Source organism: Panthera tigris, chromosome B4, assembly GCF_018350195.1.
Source record: "Panthera tigris isolate Pti1 chromosome B4, P.tigris_Pti1_mat1.1, whole genome shotgun sequence".
In the NCBI taxonomy this organism is placed as follows: Eukaryota; Metazoa; Chordata; class Mammalia; order Carnivora; family Felidae; genus Panthera; species Panthera tigris.
In genome coordinates this window covers 88,781,152-88,795,514 of record NC_056666.1, presented here as the reverse complement: position 1 = coordinate 88,795,514, position 14,363 = coordinate 88,781,152, and the positions used below count along the sequence as shown (strand labels likewise).

The 14,363-nt window shown below is 39.7% G+C and overlaps 1 long non-coding RNA gene across 4 annotated transcripts in view; it reads right to left on the bottom strand.

The window, feature by feature from the left end:
• LOC122240384 overlaps positions 1-14,363 on the bottom strand; it is a 119,155-nt gene that overhangs the window by 89,861 nt on the left and 14,931 nt on the right. For all 4 annotated transcript variants that reach the window (XR_006220034.1, XR_006220033.1, XR_006220032.1 and 1 more), the window contains exon 2: positions 3,679-3,739. This is a non-coding gene — a long non-coding RNA (uncharacterized LOC122240384). The remainder of the gene's footprint in view (positions 1-3,678; positions 3,740-14,363) is intronic.

Genomic DNA, 14,363 nt, shown 5'->3' with positions numbered 1-14,363 from the left:
CAGATTCACGTGCTTATTAAATAAAAACTTCAATTTTCCATTAGTAGGAGTGTGATTTAATTGACAAGTGACTATTTCTATTGCTTATCACCAGGAATAGTTGGCTCTAATTGACACTGCTAATATAAGAGCTATGTGGGAAATACTCTTCCCAAGGGTAGACAGAAAGCTTTTTAGTTATGGAAACTTTTGTCAGCCTTTGTCTTACACAACTAAGCACTAACGGATCAAACTGATATACTGTATTTATAGAGTTCCTAATTGATTCACACGTAGTGTTCACTTTAATGAAATCTAGATAACCTAGAAACTATGTAAAGAGGGAGAAGCTTGAAGACCCTATAATTGATAACATATTTTACATGTTTCCCTATTGAATCTCACTCATGGGCAGTATCACTTCTAATAGTGTATAAGAATGCTTGAGAGTACAGTAATAAATGTGCTCTGAGGCATTTGATAAAAGTGGTCAAAGCTTGTTGACTAGTGATAAGCTCCAACCTGTGACATTATATATTCTTTCTCTGAGGTTAGACTCACTTGTTTTATAGTTAATATTTTTGTAGCATAGAGAAGTTCAGTGATGATTATAGAAGGGAATATGGAAATTTTTGAAGAAATTGATGGGAATTTTTGAGAAACTTTTAATACTATTGACTATCTGATTTCTTTTTGTTCAGTGTATCTACTTGTAAAATGCAATGCTGGCTTGTAAGGTCCACTTGGACTTGGGTTTCTCCAGAAGGGAGACAGTCGGCAATTCTCCATCCAATCAGACCAAGCACTCTTGTATCTGCATATCTGTGTATGAGGTCTGAAGCTTTTCTCGTTTGGAAGCAGCAGGACTCCTTGGCTAGAGATCTTGGTAGTATGACTTTGTGGCTTAAAGTTCAGATGCTAGGGCAGAAAGACCTTGTTTTCATTCCTCCTTGCCTACTTTCTTGTCACCATCCCTGTGGCAGGTTAGTTAACCTCTTTCAGAACTTCCATTTTATCAACTGTAAGATAACAAAAAGCCTACCTTAAGGGTTTTTGTGAATATTTATTCATTCATATATAAAGAAATAATTCTGTGGCTACTATGTACTGGGATGAACCATATGATATTGCCATTTCAAGTTCAAAATTGTCGATATCCATAATTTCATATGGTTCAAACAAAAACCCTTTAACAAATTGTAGCTATTATCGTAACAGAAATACTAACTTGCTTGATGAACTTATACTTTAAATATTTACCATTTATTCTAATTTCCCAGATAGCAGGACACTTTGTTATAACCTGGCTTATTTTTGCAGTTTGGGTAAACCTCAAACCATCGAGTTCAATTACAAATTATTGAGGAAGCATAACATACTTCAACATGTTCAAATAAAATTTTATATTTGCTTCTTGCGTCACCCCAAATAAAAAATGTTCTTCTACAGTCTTCTCAGTGAATGGTATTTCATTCATCCCACTGCTCAGAAGAGAAACTTGAGAACCTCTGTGTTTTCTCCTTTCTTTTCATTCACCCAATGCAACCTATCAGCAGTGCTTACTGGAGATGCCTTCAAAATATATTTGGGATCTACTGACTTCCCAGAATTACAGCTTTCACCCTGTCCAAGCCTCCAGCACCTACTGCAACAGCCTATTTATTTAGTCTCCTTGTTTTCACCCTTGACCCCTTTCTCTAAGGCAAGAGTGATCTTTTCAACAAGAGAATTAATACATTTATGATTTAAAAACTTCCTATTACCCAGGATGAAATCCAAAGTCCTTAATGGTTTTCAGGGCCCTTCATGACCTGGCCTCTGACTAATTCTGTGACCTAACCCAATTGGTCTCCTCACTTACTTCTCCCCAAACACACTGGATTTTGTGCATCGCTTTAAATCCCCAAGTCCCTTCAAGCCCTGGAAACTTGCACTAGCAAATCCTTGTCCCCCAGATCTTCAAGTGTTACTTCAAATAGGACTTCTCTGATCACTCCAAAGTAGCCTCCTACCCACCTACATCACATCATAATGGATTTGTTTCCTGGGTATTTTTGCAATGTCAGAATTTAAGAATGTAAGCTGTTTGAGGGTCTGGCCTTCATTTGTCCTATTCAAGATGATAACCCAGCAACTGGAATGGTGCCCGGCACAGTGTGTGAAGGAAAGGACTCAGGGAATGGGCGAAGGAGGCCGAGAGAGGCAACAGCACCAGCCCCAGTGCTCACCTCCCATCAAAATCCTGAGAGACCCCGAGGGAGGCCTGTACGAGAACCACCCGGCCAATCTACAGAATTCTGAGATACAATAAAAGACTGGATTTTTTCCCAGTTTTATAGTAAAAGTATAATTGAGAAAACTGTAAGATATTTACAAGCTTACCATGTGATGATTTCACGTGCCTATACACTGTGAAAGGATTTCTCCCCACCCACCCATCTTCTCACATATTCACCTTTTGTTTTTTAGATTTTTTTATGTTTATTTATTTTTGAGAGAGAGAGAGAGAGAGAGAGAGAGAGACAGCATGCAAGCGGGGGAGGGGCAGAGAGAGGGAGACACAGAATCAGAAGGCTCCGGGCTGTCAGCACAGAGCCTGATGCAAGGCTCAAATCCACGAACTGTGAGATCATGACCCAAGCTGAAGTTGGACGCTTAACCAACTGAACCACCCAGGTGCCCCCATATTCACTTTTTTTTTTTTTTTTTTTTTACATTTATTCATTTTTGAGAGACAAAGAGAGACAGAGCACAAGCAGGGGAGGGGCAGAGGGAGAGGGAGACAGAATGTGAAGCAGGCTCCAGGCTCCGAGCTGTCAGCACAGAGCCCAACATGGGGCTCAAACCCACAAACAGCGAGATCATGACCTGAGCCGAAGTCGGATGCTTAACGGACTGAGCCACCCAGGCGCCGCCCACCCACCCCCGCCATATTCACCTTTTTTAATGAGAATATTTAAGTTCTACTTTCCTAGCAAGTTTCATTTATACAATACAGTATTATCAACTATAGTCACCATGTTATACATTAGATTCTCACACTTTCTTCATCTTACAACTAAAAATTTGTACCCTTGGGGCACCTGAATGGCTCAGTCAGTTAAGCATCTGACTTCAGCTCAGGTCATGATCTCAGGGTTCATGGGTTTGAGTCCTGAGTTGGGCTCTGTGCTGACAGCTCAGAGCCTGGAGCCTGCTTTAGATTCTGTGTCTCCCTCTCTCTCTGCTCCTCCCCCACCCACACTATCTCTCTCTCTCTCAAAAATATACATTTAAAAAAAAATCAAAAAATAAATAAAATAAAAGTTTGTACCCTTGAAAATTTGGAGAGGTAGTCCTCTCCCTCTCCCTATTCTCCCCTGTTCCCTAGCCCCTGGCAAGCACTTTCTACTCTGTTTTTATGAGCTCAACTTTGTTTTGTTTTTAAATAAGGGTTGTTTTAAGCTTCTGAGTTTTAGATTCTTTGGGGGTTTTTTTAATTTATTTTTTCACATCCAAAGTATTTTATTTTTGTTTTTGTACTTTACAGAAACTTTATTTTCAAATAGGATACATAATGCAGATAAAAACTTAAATACAAATATTTAGGTAGTATTAAGTACCCTACCCGTTCTCACTAATCTTCATTTGTTATCAATCATTAATTAATCTAATCCTTGCTATTTTACCAAAATTCAACAGAAAAATAATCAAGCTCACCTTCACAGGAAAGAACTCGTTTATTTTTCCAGTGTTTCCAGCTTTCTTTTCCTTTCCTTACCTAGAAGAATGATAGAGAGAAAAAAATTCATATCACAGTGTGATGCTGCTGGTATGAATAAAAAACCTTTCACAGCCATCAGCAGTTTCCCTGCTGGCCAGCTTCTAAGTCTCTCCTACTCCCCACTGAGTGGTTTACTAAATAGCAATAGATAAAACAATCAACATTTTCATTTATTTTAAATAAACTTACACATTATGTCAATGTTAGTGCAATTCCAAATTAAGTAATGTACCACAGTCAGGTACTCTAACTAGCTGAAGTGTTTCACTTGTCTCTATGTTTTTGCTATTTTTTCCTACTTTGTTAAAATCATATAAATTTTCCCTTTTGTCACTATAAATGGATTCAATAATCTTCTGAAGAGTTCTTCTAGTTCCTTTATCTTAAAAAAAATTTTTTTTAATGTTTATTTATTTTTGAGAGAGAGAGAGAGAGAAAGAGAGCATGAGCAGGGGAGGGACAGAAAGAGAGAAAGAGAGAAGAAGACACAGAATCTGAAGCAGGCTCAAGGCTCCGAGCTGCCAGCACAGAGCACGACTTGGGGCTCAAACCCACAAACTGTGAGATCATGAACTGAGCTGAAGTCGGATACTTAATCTACTGGGCCACCCAGGCGCTCCTCTTCTAGTTGCTTGAAAATGGGATTTGTATCTGCCTAGACACAGCAGGGTCCACATCGTCCCTATCCCTCACCACGGAGAGGCCCTCGGAATCACAAAGTACAAATAATAGCTGACTGCTTAAATGCTCCTGGTATGATACACACCAGGTACCATGAGACTGAGTGTTCCCTCAACCCTTCCTCTTCCAGAAGGGACTGGTAAGGGAAAGTTGTCAAGCATGGAGGAGACGAGGTGTTTGAAGGTTTACTGGTTAGATATCAGAGACTTCTGACTTCTGGGTTTGGGGAAACCTTGGGTCAAAGCATTTTCTTTTCTTTCCACTTTTTTCTAGTCTGCTTTTCCTTCCTTGTTGCCTTCTACTTGGAAGATGACTCTAACCCTGAAAAGCTAAGAGGAGCTCTGGGCAGGACAAAAGAAAAGGAAGCAAGATTATTTACCCCAAGATTTGGAAAGAAGCAAAGAGGACCTCTAAGTTTCCTTCTAGGTGGCCCATTCCTCTGAAGGCCCCAGGACGGGGACGGGTTTCAGGGCACAAGTTATTTCTATAAGATTTTGGAGTTGACAGAAGCACTAACTCACTTCCTCCCTCTTTCTACTCCGGAAAGGTATGGGGACAGAGTAGTAGTGGTGTTGGACAGTGACTGGGGACATGGTGATCTGTTTGTTTGGCCAGTGAGGAAGGCAGTGAAGGAGGTCAAAGGAGGTTGAGGATCAAGTGACCTAGAACCACTGTGGGTTTTTGTGGGCTATCCGGCAGTAACTGCCATTGTTTACAACACCGTTTCTACAGGGAAATTATTTTGTCGGCTGCACAGCTGATCTACAAATGAATCTGAAAAGGGCACATTTTATAAAGGGAGTATTTTGCTTCTATCAGCAACTACACCACCAGAGGGCATAGTTGGGTTAGGAAGAAAAAGATCTAATACTAAAACTGCTCTAAGCAGGAGAATGGACTCTTAAACTTTTAAAATTCCTGTGGACCTTCAAAATTAAATTATTTTTTGTGGTTATGCTTCTTTAATAGGTACTACATAAATATAGGTGTAAGAAAGCTCCTTATGCTCTTATTAAGTCAACACAAATTTATTTATTTATTTTTTAATGTTTATTTTTGAGAGAGAGAAACAGAGCGCAAGCAGGGGAGGGGCAGAGACACAGGGAGACACAGAATCTGAAGCAGGCTCCAGGCTTTTAGCTGTCAGCAAAAAGCCCGACGTGGGGCTCGAACTCACGAACGGCGAGATCATGACCTGAGCAGAGGTTGGACACTTAACCAACACAAATTTAGGACTGAAACGTTTGTAAAATTAAATACAAATTAATATTTTTAATGTAATGTATGACATTTTGCTGAAACTCCATCTCCTCTTGCAAAATGAATACGGTACAATATACAACACAGGCTCTTGAGTTCAGTATCCTGCTATCACACTTTACTCTTCTCTTTCAGAACTACTACATGTCTTTTTTTTACAGGCCATGCTGTCCCCTGACTTGGCTTGGCTTGGCTTGAACATTTCCCTATCTGGAAGTGAAGTCTGATTCTGTTCTCTTTTTGACGAGGGACAATTAAAATTTTCCCACTCGGGACAAACAATGGATTAGCGCAAACAATGCAAACACAGCCATGTCACTGAAATGAAAACAAAACTTCAAACTCTCTGAGAAACCCCATAGACTTTCAAGTTGAAAACTAGTCCCCTCCCCTGGGAAGAAAAAAAAACAAACACAAAAACCAGTCCCCAGTTTGAAAGGATCTGTTATAGAGGATAAGAGGCTCGGTGGTTTATGCCTTTTTCTTCCCAGTACCCGTTTCATTTATAAAAGTGTCTTCATTTGGATGATAAAGTGTAACATTAAAAAACCTGGTTATAAGCTAGTCCTGTCATGGAGTTTTAAGATCAGCAAAGACCTGTGCCTTAGCAGTAGGAATTAGGAAAGAAAACACTTCTTAACGCCATATACAGAAGTTTCATAGGCTTCTCCCAGAGGCTTATTTAGCCCAATATGAGTGAAGCTTTGAGGGTTAAATCAAACTTTAGACATGTTCTGATCCCTTTTGTGACTCAGAGGTCTCAGAGGTTCCCCCTGCTTCCCACTCTCCCAAAACACCACCTTAAAATTTAAGCAGGCTATAAGAAAGGAAATAAAGTAAAGGATTTCATCACACTTAGGATCCTCTGATATCTGAGAGCATATAAGGTCATTTTAGGGTAGGAGGAGTGAAACTTCTGAAAGAGTCACATTTACTCAGAAAAGCTGGAAGATAGGACAGGAGTTTTGTAACCGTATGACATAATTTGGCTAACATTGTGCATTGGGTTTGCTATACAAAATGATTCCTCACTGCCAAGTCTCAAGACCAAATTCAGTTGCCAACGTGACTTCAGATGGTTCAGTATTAACAATAATGAAAAAATGCCAGGAGTGCCTGGGTGGCTCAGTTGGTTAAGTGTCTGACTCTTGACTTCAGCTCAGGTCTCAATCTCAGGGGCGTGAGTTCAAATCCCATGTTGGGTTCTGTGCTGGCCGTGAAGCCTACAAAGGAAGGAAGGGAGGAAGGAAGAGAGGGAGGAAGTGACAGAGGAAGAGAGGGAGGGAGGAAGAAAGGAAGAAAGAAATGCCACAAAATAGTGAATTTTAAGGAGACCAAGAAACACTTCTCTAAAACATAAAGTATCCTGAGTGTGTGTGTGTGTGTGTGTGTGTGTGTGTGTGTGTGTGTGTGTGTGGTGGACCAGATCCAAGAACCAAAATGGTCCACAAACTGAAATTTGCTGAGATCGTTCTGTTGAAGCAACGCTGATGAGAGCATCCTGGCAAGCTGGAGTCCTCATGCCTTCAGAACACGACTATCACCGGCATTATTTCATACTTAATCAAGCCCCAACTGGGGCAACTTGTCATAATGGACAGGATGGGGAGAGAGGGAAAAAAGCACCATCTGTCTCTGGCATATGTGCCAGGGGCATTCAATGTGGGGGAAATGTCTTAAGTGGTCTGTCAGAAGGTTTAGGAGGTTCCCTATGATTTTCAAGGATCTTGCCCCAGAGAGAAATAAATTCAATTCAATAAGCATCTTTTCTGGGTTAGTTGGGTACTTAGAGCATACAAAAATAAACAAAACAAAGTCCCTGTTCTAACAAGCTAAGTTTTCTAAGCTAAATTATTTGAATACAATCTTCAAAATTTTTGCCATATCATCTATATTTTTATTTACTCAATAATTTTCTACTATCTCTACCTACTTTAACCATGTCCTAAAGGATATCTGGGAAATCACAGAGTTGGTGATCTAGATATATATTTTTAAACACTAGTATGTACATACATTTCTAATGTACATTTTTGTTTTATTATTTTTTATAATTTTTTTTTCATTTTTATTTTTTGAGAGAGAGAGTGAGTGCAAGCAGGGGAGGGGCAGAGGGAGAGAGAGGAAGAGAATCCCGAGCAGGCTCCGTGCCCAACACAGAGCCCCACACAGGGTTCGATCCCATGACCATGAGATCATGACCTGAGCTGAAATCAAGAGTCAGACACTCAACTGACTGAGCCACCCAGGTGCCCATCTAGTGTGCATTTTTAAATAAACACAATTTTGGAGGTGCCTGGGTGGCTCAGTTGGTTAAGCACTTGACTTCGGCTCAGGTCATGATCTCAGAGTCAGTCTGTGGGTTCAAGTCCGGCATCGGGCTCTGTGCTGACAGTTCAGAGACTGGAGCCTGCTTCAGATTCTGTGTCTCCCTCTCTCTTTGCCCCTCCCCACTCTCACTCTGTCTCTTTCTCTCTCTCAAAAATAAACATTAAAAAAGAAACCCACAGTTAAAATTTTTTTAAATGTCTTTTCATTAGACTACCTAAAATAAATAATCTTTGTACCCCTCCATGAGAATGATAATAGTGAGGAATACTCAAAATATTTTATAAGGGCAGAACAGGTCAATGATGGAGGTACATAGAAAGTGTTACAGGAAATCACAGGAAATCACAGGAAGAAGGCCTCAAGGAGGCCTACTTATAAGATTTTGTATTTAAGGAGGCTTTAAAAATAACTAACTCTACGATATTTTTTTAACACCACAGAACATGGAAAATGATAAGACTTGACAAAGCTTGGTGGTTGGTGAGTGCATAGATATTCCTATATCATTCTCTTTACCTCTCTGTATACTTGAAACATTTCACAGTAACAATAATAAAGTGTGTTTGGGATTTGGAGAAGAGAAAAAGCATTCTACGTAGAAGAAAAATAAGAATGAGCACAGAATCCTGAAATTCAGGCTGGGTGGTCTGGTTCAAAGTGCTGGAAGACAAGGTTGGAACATTAAGATGCTATCAGATCATGCCAGACCCTGGTTAAATGGTCCTAAGAGTCTGTGGATGTCGGAAACCCCTAGAGGTTTCTGATGAACAATATATGATCAGAGTGGCAGATTAGGAATAGAACTCTGGGAGAAATGTGTATGATGGGGAGAGCCCAGATTTGGAAGAATGTTATAATAATGATCCAGATAAAAATATATGGTGGTCTACCTAAGTTCCATAATATCCTGATGTGTTTCCTTATTCTGCCAGCTTGCATTCTATTTTTATTAAGGAAAAAAAATCCTGGGCTCCTGGCTAGCTCAGTTGGTAGAGCATATGACTCCTAATCTCAGGGTCATGAGTTTGAGCCCCAGATTGGGCGTGGAGCCTACGAAAGGAAGAAGAAAGGAAGAAAGAAAGAGGAAGGAAGGAATAAGGAAGGAAGGAAAGAAAGAAGGAATCTATTCTTACCAGGCAGTCATACTTCCTCCTTCCTACCCCAGATCCTTTGTAGTCGAATCCAACTATATTGTAGACCAGGGTTGGGAAACTTTCTCTGTGAATGGTCAGACAGTAAATATTTTAGGCTTTGCAGGCCATATGGTCTCTGTTGTAATTACTTCGGCGTAGTGAGAAAAGCAGCCACAGACAATACATAATGAATGGGTTTGGCTATATTTCAATAAAACTTTATTTATAGAGACTGAAATTTAAATTTCAGAAAATTTTCATGTATCATGAAGTGTTTTTCTCAACATTTAAAAAATGTACAAACCATTCTTAGTTTTAGACTATATAAAAATTGGCTGCAGATTAGAGTAATGCAAAACAAAACCACAAGGAGATACCACTTCTCACCCCCTAGGTAGCTATTATAAAAAAGATACTTAATAGCAATTCTTGGCAAAATTGGAACCCTCACACACTACTGGTAAAAATGTAAAATATCACAGCCGCCTTGGAAAGCAGTCTGGCAGTTCCTCAAATGGTTAAAGATAGAGTCACCATATGATCCGGCAATGCTACTTCTAGGTATATATACGCCCAAGAGAAATGAAAATATGTATCCATGCAAAATATTGTATACAAATGTTCATGGCAGCATTATTCATAACCAAAATGTGGAAACATCCATATAATAAATTATTTGGCAATAAAGAGAAATGAAGTATTGATGTGCTACAACATGGATGAATCCTGAAAACATGCTAAGTGGAAGAAACCAGGCATAAAAGACCAAATACTGTATGATTTCATTTACATGGAATGTCAGAATAGGCAAATATATAAAGACAAAAAGTAGATTAGTGATTAATTACAGTTAGGGGAGACAGGGGAAATGACTGCTTATGGGTATGGGATTGTTGGGGGTGTGATGAAAATATTATAAAATTAATTGTGGTGATGGTAGCACAACTCAGGAAATATATTAAAAACCAATGAATTGTACACTTTAAAAGGGGGAACTGTATGGCACATGAATTATATCTCAATAAAGCTGTTAAAGAAAAAACGTAACAGGCTCCAGGCTACTTGGTCCTGAATGTGGAATTTTGCCAACCTCTGCTACAGATACCAGATAAACTGGTTCCTTTCAGAAGCTTACTTCAGGTTCAGCTACTTAAATCTGGAAAATTCAATTTAGAAGAGCAGGAGGATGACTAGTCAGATAGGCTTTTGTTGTTGGGGCTTGCTGGGGAGCAGATCTACATGTGTTATAGATGTGTGATACAAACAATGATGAACTCCCTCCGACTCGGTGGTTTGTAATTAAATCCGGGAGCTCAGTCCACATGCTCAGATATACCCAGACTCATGTTATTTTCAGTATTGGCGTCTTGTATAGACACCAGGCTGTGAAGACCTTCACTTGGTCCCAGCCAAGCTTCTCAGGGAAGCAATCATTTTGTCCATCTCTCTTCTCTTACTTAGACCAGCAGGCTAGTTAGCTGAAATTCCTCAACTTCCCATGATTGAAAAACAAAACTTAATCTCATTACCTCTTTGGAGAGGTAATGTGAAGGGGTGATGAAAACATTTAATCTAAATGTTTCTTCTTCTTACTTAAAAAAAAAGTTTTTTTAAAGGGTACCTAGGGGCACCTGGTGGCTCAGTCAGTTAAGCTTCTGAGTCTTGGTTTCAGCTCAGGTCACGATCTCGCGGTTTGTGAGTTCAAGCCCTGCATCAGGCTCTTCACTGACAGTAGGGAGCCTGCTTGGGATTCTGTCTCTCCCTTTCTCTCTACCCCTCTCCCACTTGCTCTGTTTCTCTCTCAAAACAAACAAACAAATAAATAAACTTTTAAAAAGTGGGGGGGGGGCACCTAGCTAGATGAGTTGGTGAAGCATGCAACTCTTGATCTTGGGGTTGTAAATCTGCGCACCATGTTGGTTGTAGAGATAACTAAAAAAAAAAAAGAAAAAACCTTATAAATAATAAAATAGTAAAATAAAAACTAGTGAGGGTTTGACTGGAGAAGTACTTATTTTAGGAATAATGCTTTTTTTTTTTTAAATGTTTACTTATTTTTGAGAGAGAGAGACAGAATGTGAGTGGGAGAAGGGCAAAGAGAGGGAGACACAGAATCTGAAGCAGGCTCCAGGCTCTGAGCTGTCAGCACAGAGCCCGACGCGGGGCTTGAACTCACAGACTGTGAGATCATGACCTGAGCTAAAGCTGGACGCTTAACTGACTGAGCCACCCAGGTGCCTCTATGAGTAATGCTTTTAAGAGACTTGGAAAGTTGTATTCCAGGACTGCTACCCAGGCACTGGTCAGAATTAAGACTGTCTTAAATTCTGTAAAGGACAATCTTATCCACCTCTTTATATCTTTTGTCTTAAATCCTTAGAATTTCCCAAATGAGTTATTACCTTCTTCAGGAGGGCTAGACATTTTAGGAAATAAAGCATAGAGCAGGGTTTCTGCTTTCAAGAGGGAAGTTTCTCAAATGACTTCCAGGCTCAATTCTGGGATAATTTATGCTCCATTTCCTTTCTCTTTATGCCTTACAGGTGGTGATAGCTAATTTAAAAAAAAATTGGAAGAGAATCTTTGTTTTTATCATTATGTGTCAAGAATAGGTCATCAGTAGAAAGAAATGTTTAACATTATGCAAAAACCACAGCCCCAAGAGTCTCTCTGAAACCCTTTGCCTCACATGCAAATTGATGAATGGACGGAACTGCAGCTTTTTAGTAATGCAGGCAAGAACGAAGGAATGAATGATCACCGGAGTTAAGAATTTAACAATACATACATACTTCAGGAAAAAATACTCAAAAGATCTTCTTTGAGGAGAACAAGATATGACTTTTAATAATGCTAATGATGTCACTAAAAGAACCAAGTAAGTCCATGATCATTTAAAACACAATGAGCCTGGGTGGTTCCGTGGGTTAAGCATCCAACTTCAGCTCTCACGGTTTGTGAGTTTGAGCCCCGCATCAGGCTCTGTGCTGACAGCTCAGAGACTGCAGCCTGCTTCAGATTCTGTCTCCCTAGCTCTCTGCCCCTCCCCCACTTGCACGAGTGCTCTCTCTCTCTCTCTTAAAAATAAACATTAAAAAAATTAAAACACAAAGCGAGAGTCTGAATGAATGCTTCAATATCCAACCTGCAGAATTAACTAGAAAGAAAATGTTGACAAAGATACAGTTCTGATCTAATTCTGGAGCTCCAATAGTGTTAATATATGAGAACATTTTTGTTTTATTTAGAAAAATGATAAAATTTGCTGGAGTTGTAGTACAGTAATAGCAAAATTAATTACTAAAATTATTTCAGCAACTAGTAGCTATTGAGTATCAAGCGTGTGCTAATCACTGTAACGTTTAATAAGACCCAGTGCCTTTCTTTGAGAAGCTAACTTTATAGAAAGGGGAATAAATCAACCACAAAAATAATTATAACTTAAGATGGTTGATAATAAATGAACACGAGGTAAAGTTTTGTGAGCCATAAGGAGAAAAGGCTTATGTGTTATTGAAATAATCAGTAAAATTTTCATGAAGGACATGGCATTTGAGATGAGAAAACAGTCACATTTTCATGGTCTGGGATGTAAAAGAGCATGCTAGGCAGTGGTATGGCAACAGAAGTACCAAAGTGGAAAAGCAGGAGAGGTGTTTGGGAAACGGAACAGCTGTTTTGCCAGAGTGTAAACTACTGTATATATATTTTTTTTTTTGGAAGAAAGACAGTAGGAAATACAGTTGGAAAAGGAGGTAGGGAGCACCTGGGTGGCTTAGTCAATTAAGTGTCTGACTCTTGATTTCAGCTCAAATCACGATCTTGCGGTTCATGGGTTTGAGCCCCACAATGGGCTCTGTGCTCGCAGTGTGGAACCTGCTTGGGATTCTCTCTCCCCCTCTCTTTCTGCCCCTCTCCAGTTTGCACGTATGAGTGCTGTCTATCTCTCTCTCTCAAAATAAATAAGTATTTTTTTTTAATTTTTTTTTAACGTTTATTTATTTTTGAGACAGAGAGAGAGACAGAGTATGAATGGGGGAGGGTCAGAGAGAGAGGGAGACACAGCATCTGAAACAGGCTCCGAGCTGTCAGCACAGAGCCCGACGCGGGGCTCGAACTCATGGGCCGCGAGATCATGACCTGAGCTGAAGTCAGACGCTCAACCAACTGAGCCACTCAGGCGCCCCATAAGTATTTTTTAAAAAGTAGGCAGGAGTCACACTGTGACGAGCTTTTCATTCACTCACTCATTCAACAAACATTCACTGAGCACTTGTGCTAAACTCAGAGGTAAAAAAATCAACAGAGGAGACCTGAATGCTATAACCACATCAATTGTGTATTCATTGACTTTCACAACTAGAGGTCTAAACATTCCTTTGATAAAATGAAGTCACATTACTTGTATGCTCCCCAAATTTCATACAGAATTAGATCAGTTTATCAACAGTGGCGGTCTGAATCTATGCAAAGAGAAATGCCTTTCTCTCTGTCTCACAGGGTTCAAAAGTAATTTTGAGGAAGAAAGAAACACATTTGCAACCAATTATACTTTCAAGTTACACGCTAGTTTCGAAGAACTAGGGCAAATTCCTCAGCAGGTTTGGAAGGATTTAACCTGTTCCTCTCTGGGAATAGTGACTGATACAGCCCTTTCCACAACAGGCTGGTCCTGCATAGTTGGTCCCAGGGAGGGTGATAGCATTATAATGATCATGTCTCAGTGGCTGACCCACCAAACTGGTCACATTTGGGCTTTATCAACAGCTACTGCTAAAGAATTCCAAAGACAGGGTCACCTGGGTGGCTCAGTCGGTTAAGTATCTGACTCTTGATTTCGACTCAGGTCATGATCTTACATTTCATGATTTTGAGCACTGCATCGGGCTCTGTGCTGACAGCGCTTGGGGTTCTCTCTCTTCCTCTCTCTGTGCCCTTCCCCTGCTCGCACTCTCTCTCAAAATAAATAAATAAATAAATAAAAACATTTAAAAAAAAAAAAACTGCTTTAAAAAGAAAGAATTCCAAAGACAAATTCTTGCAGCTGATTTCAGTCTTGAACATGATTAGAATATCTATCCATATGGCGAAGGTGGCACAGTTTGAAGATCTGTTGAAAATGCAGGAACTCAGATTTTATTATTTTTTTATTTTTAATTTTTTTAACGTTTATTTATTTTTGAGAGACAGACACAGAGCACGTGTGGGGGAGGGGC